The sequence below is a fragment of the Vidua macroura genome, chromosome Z (genome assembly GCF_024509145.1).
Source record: "Vidua macroura isolate BioBank_ID:100142 chromosome Z, ASM2450914v1, whole genome shotgun sequence".
In the NCBI taxonomy this organism is placed as follows: domain Eukaryota; kingdom Metazoa; phylum Chordata; class Aves; order Passeriformes; family Viduidae; genus Vidua; species Vidua macroura.
The window spans coordinates 10,445,282-10,458,577 of record NC_071611.1 but is presented as its reverse complement, the minus strand read 5'-3'; the positions used below and the strand labels follow the sequence as shown (position 1 = coordinate 10,458,577).

The following is a 13,296-nucleotide window of genomic DNA, read 5'->3' as shown; positions in this document are numbered from 1 at the left end:
TACCCACTTCTAACTTAACTTCTGAGATCATACCAAGGAATGGTTCACTGTCCACTCACTATGATTTACATGAATAGCAAGTGATACATTCAATTCTCTGTTGCAGCACCAACCTACAACCTCACCACATATTTTTTATTTACTTTTGACCTGATGCCAGCACAGGTCTTTGCAATCACTTTTAATGTGCAATCACATTTAATACAACTGTTTCTAAAAAAAAAAAAATAAAGCCAAGCAAACTGAATGAAATTAAATAAAAAAGTAATCTCATCCCTTTTAAGCACAGTAAACATGACAAAATGGAGAAGTTTCTGCTTTGCAAATGGTATATGCATTTGATAAAGACACAGCAAAATAATCATTATCTCACATCTATTAGTATGCAAGTCCTAACATCATAATGAATAAAACCTGAGTGTTTCAGAAAAAGAAGACTTAACTGCAGCTCACAATCAATTGTGCAGAAACAAGCAAACGCTAATCAATACTCTAGCTTTAAATGCCTCTCCAGCTGAATTACTATACAGGATATGTGTTCATTCTCCATTTAAATTTGAAATGTATCAATTGAGAATCAATATCTGATCCAGTTTAGCTGAAAGAAAATTAACTTTAAAAAAACTCAAATGCAGCAAGTCCTTCTCTAACTATACTGGGCTGGCATCAATTCTTTAGAGAAAGAGGAAATTATGTCAAATTTTAGTCTTTATGAAGTGTTTATTTTCAGGACAATCACATTCTTTAGATGCAACTAATAACTGATAAGTCATAGGTGAATTCTCCTTCTTCCAACCTTCTATTTGTCTACCAGGATTCACAGTCAAAATCCATAAATATTAATGAATACAAAATCTTTTCCTTACCTTAATTAATAATTAAGCGTTTCTGCTAAGTAATTATAGATATTTCTAATTAACCACAGACTTTAATATGAATGTCCCAAGGGGATTTTTGATCACATTCAAAAATTTTGATTTTAATGTTGTTTAATTTAATTCTTTGAGGAAAACTCTTTCTAAAGGAAAGGCCTAGTAGTGGCCTTGACTGTTAGAGTTAGAAGTTCTCTCTTGAATCCCATAAATAATATCCATTCACAACAAACAATAAGTTTTATTAATTGTTCTTGATAAAGTCACATCTGCCACATTCTATCAAATTCAAAGTACTTCTCTCATGAAAAAAAAAAAAAAAAGAAATAAAATTATCCTTACTTTCAGAACTTTATTTCCTATTCTAGGTTTAAACAATAAAAAGGTAAAAATTTATAACTACTCTTTAGTGTCTAACTACAAACTGATTTTTTCACTTCATTATCCACAGTTTAGATTTACAATGGTGAAAGAAGCTGATCTACTCGGGACAACTGGTAAGCACAAAAAAGAAAAAAAAATGAAGGTCTTAGGAGTAAATGTATTGCACTGGTAAGTCTTAGAAAAGGATTTCATTAGTGAAAGATTTCTTTACAGCACAGAAAATAGAAAGAACTAATTAGTCATAAATTACATTAGAAAGGGAAGAATATGATGATGCTGTGCTGCACACAGGGAGCAACTTACACTGCTGATTCAAGGGAACACTTCAAGTGTCATTGATCCTTTTTCTACTGCCAAAGCCTACATTGTAAGTCCAGATACCAAGATTAATATTAAGAGGAGAAAATAAAAGGCATTTTTACTCAAATCTATCTGCATGATATACAATCACGGACCCAAAGAATCACAGAACAGCTTGAGTTGGAAAGGACCTTTAAAGGTCATCTAGTCCAACCCCCTGCTATAAGCTGGGACACCTGCACTAGACCAGATTTCCCAGAGCCCCATCCAACCTGATCTACAATGTTTCTGGGTGTGCACCATCTATAGCCTCTCTAGGCAAACAGCTCTAGTGTTTTACCATGCCCATCATAAAAAATTTCTTCCTTGTAACTCATCTAAATCTACCCTCTTTTTTTTTGAAACCATTTTCCCTTGTTCTATTGCTACAGACTTTCTTATTAAGTACGGAAAGGGTCACGATAATGTCTCCATGGCAGCTTCTCTTCTCCAGACTGAACAATCCCAACTCTCTCAGGCTTTCCTTATAGGAGAGCTTCTGCTCCATCCCTCTGAACATTTTTCAGCCCTTATCTGGACCTGCTCCACAGGTCAACATCTTCCCTGTGCTCAAAATTGCAGAGCTACTTGCAGCAGAATGTCTCATCTCTCTCAAATGCATCATATTTTAAATATTGATCTTCTGGTGAGAGGTGGCATGTGTTATGAAATGAATCATCAGGAATGAGAGCATGCCATTAATACATGGAAGCACTAGTAGATAAACAACAGCAGGCACACTACTTTTAAATCACCCCTGGGTATAACTCTTCACTAATTTCAATTCAAAATAAACAAAAAAAAAAAGCTACATTTCCACTGGATAGATGATACATCTCCCTTCGTAATGTTAGCTTCTGCCAAATACATTTTTCACCTTTTTCTTTTTAATGTACATGTTGGAAAGGAATCAATGGTACTGAATTATTCTACGCAGATGGTCTAATACATGTGTATTTGTGAAACACACATATTGCTTTGAGATATTCCCAGAAGAATTCTATGAGCACTCAGCATTTATCATATAATAGTTTATGTCAAACTTGATTTATAATAGAAAGGCACATAAAATTTTGAATATTAAAAAGAGGTATTATCCAAAATCCAACAGTCCATGATATCGCTTTTTGCCTTTTGCACAATATGAGAAATGAGCAATGTGTCACAAATAGATATACACTGAATAATTATACGTTTCTTTTACAACAGCCACTATGCTTCATTTCAGGAAATGACTTCATATGAACTTCTGCTTTATTGATTAGCACATGTAGCTTAAAACATATTCTTGTGGCAACTTCCATTGTGCAATTAAACTCAAAATTTAGTATGAATTCCAGAGTGAAATCAAAACACTTTGTAGATATTGTCAAGAACCAGATGGTTCATATGAACTTGCTTCTCAATGTAAATTAAAAAAAAAATTAAAGAATAGTCTCTACAGGCTGACAATTCTATATGCTTTCATTTACATTGGAAGACATTCAGACGTTCTACATGATGGAAACACTGTTTGAATTCAGTGCTTTCTTACATGCTAACAGTGACTTTTCATTTCTCTTGGACAGCCTTCCACTGTTCAACAGAACACATCCTGCTGCTGAAGGCAATGTAGGGCTTTCTAGTGATATATCACACAGCTTCTGTAAGCTAAAGGAATACTTAAGTAGACCACTCTAACATGAGATTTAAAACAAGATATTTTAGTTAAAAGTTGTCCATCCTATAGCATTTATTACATTTTTGTTATAAATATATATTTTTAAACAATACATAAGAATACCAAAAGCATAAAGAAGTCTAGGTTTCTTTAATATGCACAGAAATCTGGTAACAAATAAGGTTTTGTGAAAGAAAAAATATATAAACAAAATACATATTATCTGTTATTCAAGAAAAGCTATTCAAGTTATATAAGGCATGCCTTTCCATGTACCGTAATTCCAGTGTGAGTTTAATAAAATTTATAAAGCAACTGAGGCAATTTAAAGGAATAAAACTTAAGTAATGCATGAATAAAGTATACCTATCATTTCTCTTCCAGATCCACACAATATCCCATTATGCATATTCAGAGTAAGCCAAGAAACTTTTAATACACATGTACTATCAATTACATAGATCATGCCATATGAACTACAGCAAAGGAGTTCAAATAGGATATCATCTTATAATAACAACAGTTACAATAACAATAGTAACAGTTATGATGACTATGTTTATAATACTGTGGTTAAACAAATAAATTCTGTTTCTTCCTTCAAAGTAGCTGCTTGCTGAAATAAAAATTGTAATAAAAATAGCAGAATACTGGGACAACCTGAGAATTTTTTATTCAGAATGCATAGGTGTATATTTTAATTTCCATGTAGTGAAAAAAAACTGATTTCATTTACAGGCATAAACCTTCTTTTTCTGTGAAAACTTCAAAAATATATGGAACTGATTTTACTTTAAATGGAACAGTTTCTTTATCTGAATTATCAGCTTGGCCCACAATAATGACTAACAGATTTGAATGCTTTTCAATTTGAGTGCAAATTTACTCTAAATAAGCAAATGTCAACATACAGTGCCTAGCTACTACAAGTTGTTGTGAAAAATGTTCTGTTCGTAATTATCTAAAAAGCACATGCATTACATCATTGTATTGACTTTACTCATGACATATCTTAACTCAAACTAAAACATCCCAACCCAAGTGCATACACAAATTAACATATTGCAATTTCACTTATTTTACTTTTCAGTGAAATTATTTTCAGCTATTATATTGTTCTATGCACCTTTTTTTTTCTTAAAATTCAATTTACTCCAAACTTCCTCAACCAACAAGAACTACCAATTCCTTAATTAACTATTAAACTTCTCATAAGGCAGGACAGAAGTAGCAAAGAAGGAAAAAAAAAAGATTATGATGTTTGAATTCCCTAGAAACCTATCAAGTTCTTTGGTTTTATGAAGGACTCAAAGAAAATATTGAGTAAAGAGCAAAGCAACAATTTAACATTAAACAAGAAAAAAAAAAATTGTTCCAGTAAACCACGTGAAAACAAAACAACAGTAAAAAAAAAAATATCAAAGAAAGTTTTGCAATTTTTTCTCAAGTAGGGAAAACTAAATACCTAATCGTCAGACAAGTAGAACAGCTAAAAACAGCTACAAATGCAATCACAGTGGAACAGAATAGAAGAGGCAATAGCTCTGGGAGTCTCTCAGAAGTGTAATAATGTTAATCTTTCTCATGCAGGTAAGCCCTAAGAAGGATCAACTTTGCTATCAAATTTTAATAAATTAATATCTATGATGAAACACCTCATGAAAAGGAATGAGGCTCATAACAATAAAGAACATGTCATACTGTAGCAACAAGACTAGTGTTTCCTAAAACCTATAAAAAGGTGCCACAAAACCTGCCCTCCAACAGGTATTTAATAAATCTTTGGTTCTGTCATGTGCACTTCAAAGTTTCTTTTCCCAGTACTGTGAAGACCAAATACTCTCTAGCCTGTCTACTCTTTTCAACAAAAGAGAGTTTATTTTCCCTAAATGTGAGCACCTACGTCATTTTATCTAATAGAATTTTTAAGTATGTTAATTGTGGTAATTTATTTTTTCGTCAGTGTGCAGGCTTGTAATTAATTCCAAAAGATGCACTGAATTTAATGAGATTCCTATGACATTGATAAAAAGAGATTTCCCCTCTCCTTGTTTTCTTGAGAGGTGTTGACCATTATGCTGGTCCCAATCTTAGTGAAATATTCATCAGTAAGAGAAATGAGGAGAAGTTGACAGATTTACAGACCATTAGACCTTCACAGTTTCAGGTCTTCTAGCTACACAATATGCAATGTCACTTAAGATGAACCCAGCCTGCTTCCTGTTCAGGGATAAATTATCCTTGTTCAGAGAGCCTAAGGACTTCTTTATCACAGGTCTACTGCTGGCTATTTGTAGCTAGAAGCTTAAAAACAACTCACTAGGAAAGTTGCACTGTTTCATTCATTCATTTTGATAGCCACAAGGGTCTTTCATTCTTCAGTTCAGTTTATGGAACTTGTTAGGCATTTCCACGTAATTACATTTCAACTGCATGTAGTAGCCAAGAAAGTTCATAATGCCTTACTTCACTAAGGTTTTCTGCTGTTTACTTATTTGAAAGATGTTAACCTTTCAAGCTGAAATTATACTTGTGAGTAGCTCACAATTTATTTTACAGCTACTTAATTTATTTTTTTATTTAAACACAAGTTTTCATTAATACATTTCACTTATTTCTTGGAGGCAGTGGAGAGAGAAGGCAGAGAGCTGACTGCCCAAAATAAAAAAAGAAGGTTTTTGGATTTCAAAATACTTTCTCTGCAAAGCTAAAGACTTTATCAAGGAGATAACCCTCACGGTAGGGCTGATGATTTTCTTGAACTTGAAACAAAGTCTTCCAGTTTTCTGATACTCTTTTCCAGATAGCAACTAAGACAGATTCAGCACAGAATTGTGACACTTAGCAGTTGACTGTTCCTTTTATATTCACATCAGGCATGTGATTTTTACTTTAACAAAATACACGAAATGCTATATTTCCTTCCTTTAAAGGAGCCATCCTTTTTCATAACTGCAGTTATTTCATGCCAACAAGAAATCACGACTAGCTAGTGAGTACAAAAAGCCAAATTTCCTCTGTGTTCACAACCTTGGTGCTCACCAGAGACATGAAAGACTTTTTGTGACTGAACACAGTGAACTTAAAAAGACAAACCAGAAGGAATAAGATAAACACTGCGGTAATATAGATCAGAATTTAATTATACAGGAATATAAGGGATACAAAAAAAATGTTTCCCTACAGACATTTGCAAAGATTCACACCTTGCAATATATCTTCAATTGCTGGCATGGTTGTTATGTAGCTGGAAATTATGTTTTCCTTAGGTTTTTATTTCTTTATTTTTACTTCTTTGCTTTTATCTGATTACATGATATTTTTGTTCCATATATTAGGGAAAGGGAGTATGAAAATCACAAAGAGTTCTGAAAATCCATAAGCAATTAAATAAAGGACTTACTTCCTTGTTCTTAGTACTCAGAAACCAACCACAAGTCAGAAACTCTACTACTACTAACAGACACTAAAGAAACATTAATAATAACCAAACGAACTCACTCCTGATTCTCTTGGTCTTTTCCAGAAACCTTCAGACAATTATTCAATGCAAGGCAAGTACTACTACTAAAACTTAACTCTTAATTCCTATTACCATTTGAAACCAGGAAAGTTTTTATAATAATTTCCAAGATGATTATATAAAGACTATACTTTTTCATAGACACCAATTACATTTTTTATTTGTGAATTCAGCAGTGAAAAAGCATTTGATTCAATAAAACATTAGACTAGGACAAATTAGACCTGAGAGGTGATGGGAGAAATGGATGCCTTCCAGTTAGGATCTTCTTATTCACTTTCAAGAAATAAGACAAAATTTATTAATTAAGCAAATATGCCTCAGTAACACATTTAGATCAACTTCTTCAGGATGTCTCCTACAGTAAATCAAGTAGAAGGGCTTCTACTAGATGGGCAAGTTTTGTCTCTTCTGATTTAAAGGCCTATTTCTTCTCAAAAAAAGTCAGAATGGCAAAATTAGGATAAGCACTTTTCAAAATACCACAGAATCAGAGTTTTGTGGGTTCTTATAGGCCTTATTTGGTTGTATAAAGTCAAAATAATATTAAATTAATATTTCTATTTCTGAAATATGCATTTTCATTGAGTTTTGGCAGGGATCTTAGCAACTTGGACTAAAGGTTGAAAAATATATTAGCATAAAAAGATAGTAATAAATTAAATGTTAGTAATTATGATCTTATGGGTAAATAATTTAATTCAGTAAGTCTAATGGAGTTTTTTTCTGGGAAAAGCTATGAAAGACTAATGCAGTTTATAATGTCAGTTGGAAGTTTCTCAAGCACGCGTGGTAGAAAAGACAAGGTTTTTAGAGAGAAGGAAAACAGATACATATAAGATATACAGATAAGGGAATTGAAAAAATACTTACAATTTATAATTAAAATATTTCATATTGATCAAAAGCACATAAACTTTACCATCAGCATTCATTTTTTCTCATGTCACTGTGCAATATATGAAAACAAATTTTGTAGCACCATGAAATGTTCATTCTCATGAGGTATGTCTAACTTTCTTGCTGGCTGATTAAATTTTCACCATCTTAGTGCTATGTCATAACGTTTTTTAAATTTGGAATATTTTATTAGAAATAAATTCTTTTCAACCAGAATAACATAATCAGATAACATTTACATGTTTCTTGAGATCCGTAAAAGTGTCTTTACCACAAGAGAGGATATTTTACGCACCTTGTTACCAGAAGTACACAGAAACATTTTTGCTTTTTCCTAAAACAGCAGATGCAGAGAGAATTCACACAAAATGGGAAAAGAACTGTTTGTTTGGTTCAATGAAAGCTTTGATTGTGATTTAATTACATCAAACTTTGCTCAAAGGTAGATGGTTTCACTTAGATTACACTTTACCCAAGCAACAGAATTCCCATTCTTAAAAATAAAAAGAACAATTCCCCTCTACAAAAAAACAAACAACAAACAAACAAACAAACAAACAAGTATTTCACAGGGAAACATCAATGAAATTTAGTGCCTAAAAAAAAAAATTCCAAACCCCCCCTCATTTAATCCATGACTCTGGCAACAGCCTCCTCACGATCACTTGCTTCCAAAGGCATGGGCTAGTTCTGCTCTGCTTGAAAGTATCTGACAAGCAATGAAACTCAAGAGGCCCAAGAATGCTGAGAGCAGTACACATAAAATCCTTGTTATTGCACTGTAGGAAAAAAGGAAAAAAGTGTATCCACTTACTTATTTCAGGATTAAAAGCTTCAACATACCAAACTGACTCCTCTTACAGACTATAAAAATTGTCCCAGTAATTAATACTTACACACAATGTGTAACAGTATTTTACAACTATAAATTCCATTTATAAATTTAAATATTTTTACTGCTGGGGAATTACATCTTTTTTCCAGATCCAAGATTTTCAAGACAAGATTTAAAGTTTATCTTCAGCTGTAAACCTTTGGATCTTGCTGTCTTGTCTCCATATGAAGAAAATAATCTCCTTTCTTCACTATCACTTATATTATTTCAAGTGGAAGTTTATACCAATGGTGATAAAATTACCTCAATAATTCTTAAATAAAATAAATTATTTCAATCTTATCCAGAAAGCCTTATTTTCCACACCCTGTATCACCTTATAGACATACTTTGAACGGACAGCATTTGCAGCTTTTTCTTGAAGGAAAGGTACAAGCAGAAAAACTGGTAGCATCAGTCAATCCTCTGGGCTGAAAGCAAATTTTCATTATTATTTTCATATTTGTCAAACTTGCTTCTCAAGGCCCAAGATGCTGTTCCCTGGAACACAGGGTATGTCTCCAGCCATCCTGTGGTTGTCTCCACCATTGTGAGCATGAAGCTCTTGCCTTGGTAGATCTGCAGGAGCGTGATGTAATCAACCTACAAGGCCTTCCCTTATTTGTATTTTGACCTGAGCTGAGTCATTTGGTTAGAGCATGGTGCTAACAATGCCAAGGTTGGAGGATTTGATGCCTATATGGACCATTCATTTAAGAGCTGGACTCAGCGATCCTTATGGGTCCCTTCCAGCTCTGAATATTCAGTCATTCTTTGACCACTGTCTAGCATACCACAGAGGCTTTACTTGGCCTGCTTGATCCCAGCACGTTTCACAGTTATGGATAACCTGAGGGATAGTGTCTGTGGGTAAGTCCACCCCTTGACCACAAGCCCATCTGGATGCTGCATCTCTTCCCTGATGACCTGAGGCATCATGGGCCCACCAAATTAGAAATAATTCACTCTTATGTTTCCAGTCCAGCTCCTCCTGAGACATTTTAATCTTGACAGCTCAATCCACCCACCCATTCTTGTGACGTTCTTCAGCAGCCCAACTCTTGGGCACATGTGCCTCTCATGATGAACTTTTACAGCCAACTTCTCTACCCAGGCAGTGACATCTTGCCACAGTTCAGCAGCTCAGGTGGGTTTGTCTCTGCACTCCCAACTGATCTTTTTCCATCCTTCCAGCCACCTCCACAGAGCATTTGAGACCATCCACAAGTCAGGGTAGAGGTGGAGTGCCGGCCATTTCTCTTTCAGCAATATCTAAAGCCAGGCTTTTAGCTCAGACTTGATCCACCCTGTCTCTCAATAGCTTTTGTGACTCATCACGTAGGGCATCCATTTTTGATGTACCCCTACAGATGGCAAGAACCATCAGTTCAGAGCATGTATTGCTTTTCATCTTCAGGTAGCTGATTATATTGTGGGGTCTCCTCAGCACATGTCATCTTCCCCTCCTCCTCTGATGATGATGGTCCCAAATTTTCACCTTCTGGCTAGTTAGTGATGACTTCTAAGATCCCTGGAATATTGGAGTTTCCTATTTGAGCTCACTGTGCGAACAGCATAACCCACTTAATTCACATCACATCAGTGTCATGATGTGTGGAAGGGACTTTGAACATCCATCCCAGCACCAGCACTCAGGCTGTCAGGAGGAGCTGTGCTTCAGTGCCAATCCCTTCTGAAACAGTTTGAAACACTTCATAAGCTGCCATTATTTCTTTTTCATTTGGGGTATAACAGTCCTCAGATCTTTTGTATCCACAACTCCAGAACCCCATGAGTCATCCTTGAGTCTCCCTGGATACTTTTTGCCAGTCTCCAGAAAGGACAATTCTCTCCAACTGCAGTGTAGAGTGCATTTTTTGTATCTTGTCCTGTTCTGACTGGCTCAAGGGATACTATATGAACAATCCCCCATTTAATTTGTTCAAAAGCTTGTTGTTGTTCAGGACCTCAATTAAAATCATCCTTCCAGGTCACATGAGAGAGAGGGTTCACAATCTGACTGTAATCTGGAATATGCATCCTCCAAAACCCCACAATACCCAAGAAAGCCCGATTTTTTTTTTTTCGCCCATTGTGGGGGACATAGCTGCTATTTTCACCACATCCACTGGAATCTGACGATGTCCCATCTTGCCATTCGTCCAGGTTCCCTCCAGTACAAGATTAATTTTTGCAGTGGCCAATAGGAAACTAAGACAGTCAGGTTATTCTGCACCACCTCATGTCATTATTGTGTGCAGGGGAAGGAGAGAAGCGCTTCCTTCCAATCAAACAAGTACAGAGGACCAAGAGGTGGCGTAACTGGTTCCATGCTAGGAGTGGTTTGGGTGACGCTGGTTCTGTGCCAGAGGGAGTGGTGAGGGTAGTATGGCAGAAGGGGCAATCTGTTTTCAGGGGTTTCCTTGGTGAGCGATAACATTTTTTTTTTGTACACTTTGTTAGTGTTGTTGCTATTATTGTTTATTTCCTTATCTCATAGCTGCTTCTCATAAATTGTTCTTATCTCAACTGTGATCTTTACTTTTTGTGCTTCCAATTTTCCTCTCCAGCCTGCTGCAAGGGGGAGAGGGAAGGCAGAAAGGAGCAAGTGAGCAGAAGTGTGGTTTGGAGAGTCTCAGTAGGAATACTAAATTGGGTAGTTCTATTCCTAAACCATGACACCAGTTTATTCCTAAAAAACTGAATTTACTGGGGAGGTCCCTTCACCTTACTCTCTTTTATAGCAAAAACAACCTTCAGGACGATGTTAATTGTCTTCTCCCCTTTCTCAAAACTTCCTCTGCTGTGTTGCCACACACTGTGATGTCATCACTGTTCTGCAATTGTTCTGGAGCCTCACCCTTTTTCAGTGCAGTCTGGATCAATCCATGGCAAATAGCAGGGCTGTGTTTCCAGCTCTGGGCAGTCAGTTCCAGGTGTACTCCATGCCCCTCCAGGTGAAAGCAAACTTCATTCAGGTCATGACAGTCCACTGTGAGTTTCCATTCTTCATTGGGCTTACACACTGGCCATAGAGGGCTGCTAAAGGGTGAGCAAGGCTTGCTGACCACTCCCTCGGTCTCCAGCCCAAACTCATCTCATGGGTGTAGGAGTCTGCATTGAGGTTAACAGGCCTGGGATGCCTTGGGAGGATACTTTTGTTTAACTGTGCCAATTTTCCGAGGCTCCCTCCTCCCGCATGTTAATAGCTACCTGCCAGTCACCCGGGTCTCACTCCCACAGCCCAGAAAGTTCTATTCTCCCCGTTTCCCCATTGTCTCTTGTGTTACAGTCACTCCCCTCATGTTACACCATTGGTTAAATGTACATCACCCCCACCTCAACTCCTCCTTCTGCCCCTATCCCCATTGGTTAATTGTACCCTGTCTCCTCCTATCTTCCCCCAGTTTATATACTTTGTACCCATGCCGTGTGGGGCCCCTGAGCAGACTCTCAGCTGTCAGCTCTCAGCTCCAGCTCCAGTTTCTGCTGTCAGCCTGCGCTCCCTCCCTGGATCCCTCCTCCTGTGGTTTGTCTCCCTCCTGCTTCACCTGCCCCCCTCCCAGCCTACCTTCACCCTACCCCTGTGGACCTTCTATTCAACCCTCAAATAGAACCCAGTTGAAACTCTACACGGAGTGTGCTCCCGTTTGTTTCTGGTGAGGAAGATTACTTCATTTGGGCACCGTCAACTGGTCGACTGGGGGACTGGTTCGTGGGACCTGGGACAGTGACATCACCAACCCCACGGGTGGCCCTACAGGACACGGTCCGGGGCGGCCTGCACATGGGTGGGGACCAGAGAGTTCCACCTGGTGCAGTTTTGCTGACAGTGTAGTGATGTGGTAGTGATCAGTACCTGTTGCTGTTCAACCCTCAGCAGCCCCCAGCAGAAGGGTCCTCTGAGAGACCAGGCAAGGTATTCAGCTGTCTTAATTTCCTCTGTCTCCACAGCAGCTATCCCAAAAACCTAATGACCTTTTGGGTCCTTGAAATACCCTCTCCTAAGGTAATCTATGCCAAGGATCCATGCGGCTGCTGGGCCAGTCACAGTGAGGTGTTTTGCCATTCATTCCCAGCCAGGCTCACTCCAGCTTCCAGTGCAGTCAGCTGTTGGGATTCCCTTGTCAGCCCAGAAATAGAAATTGCTTCTAGCCCTACGTATCTTGATGGCATCAGGGTACACTGTGCTCTGGTGTCAACTAAAGCTTTATACCCTTGCATGTCTGATGTACCAGGGCATGGGACCCACACAGTCCAATAGATCTGATTGTCCCTCTCTGCTACCTGGCTGGAGCCAGGGCTCCTCTAGTTCTGGTCATTGTTGTAAATATAAACTGAGGTCCCTTCAAGAGGACCAGAAGTAACACCAGCCCTTCTATTCTGTCTGAGGGAGGACTTGCCCATTGGAAACTGGAGCGGCATTTATGCTTGAAGAACTTCCTGTGCTACTATTCTTCCTTTCAGGTTACATACCTGTGTTGTTAGTGCAGAAATGGGCTTTCCATCCCACTTCCTCATGTCCTCTCCATGGTCATGTGTAAAACCTCATGTCACCTCATGGCATGAACCCTCTCTCTCACAAGCATGGGATGCTTGCTCCCAGTAGAAAATACTCTGGTCCATTCTGGTAGGGCATGGGACATCTTCTTTCTAATTTGTTTGAGTCTTTTGAGTCTGTCTGCAGTCACAGACAGCCTTTCCACAGACAAGGTACATTTTTGTAGGGAGAAGAAAAGATGAT

General features: G+C 37.5%; 1 protein-coding gene across 1 annotated transcript in view; it reads right to left on the bottom strand.

Annotated features, from left to right (window-relative positions):
- Window positions 1-13,296, bottom strand: part of CNTNAP4 (contactin associated protein family member 4) — a 214,501-nt gene that overhangs the window by 166,374 nt on the left and 34,831 nt on the right. The gene's annotated exons all lie outside the window — the stretch shown is intronic.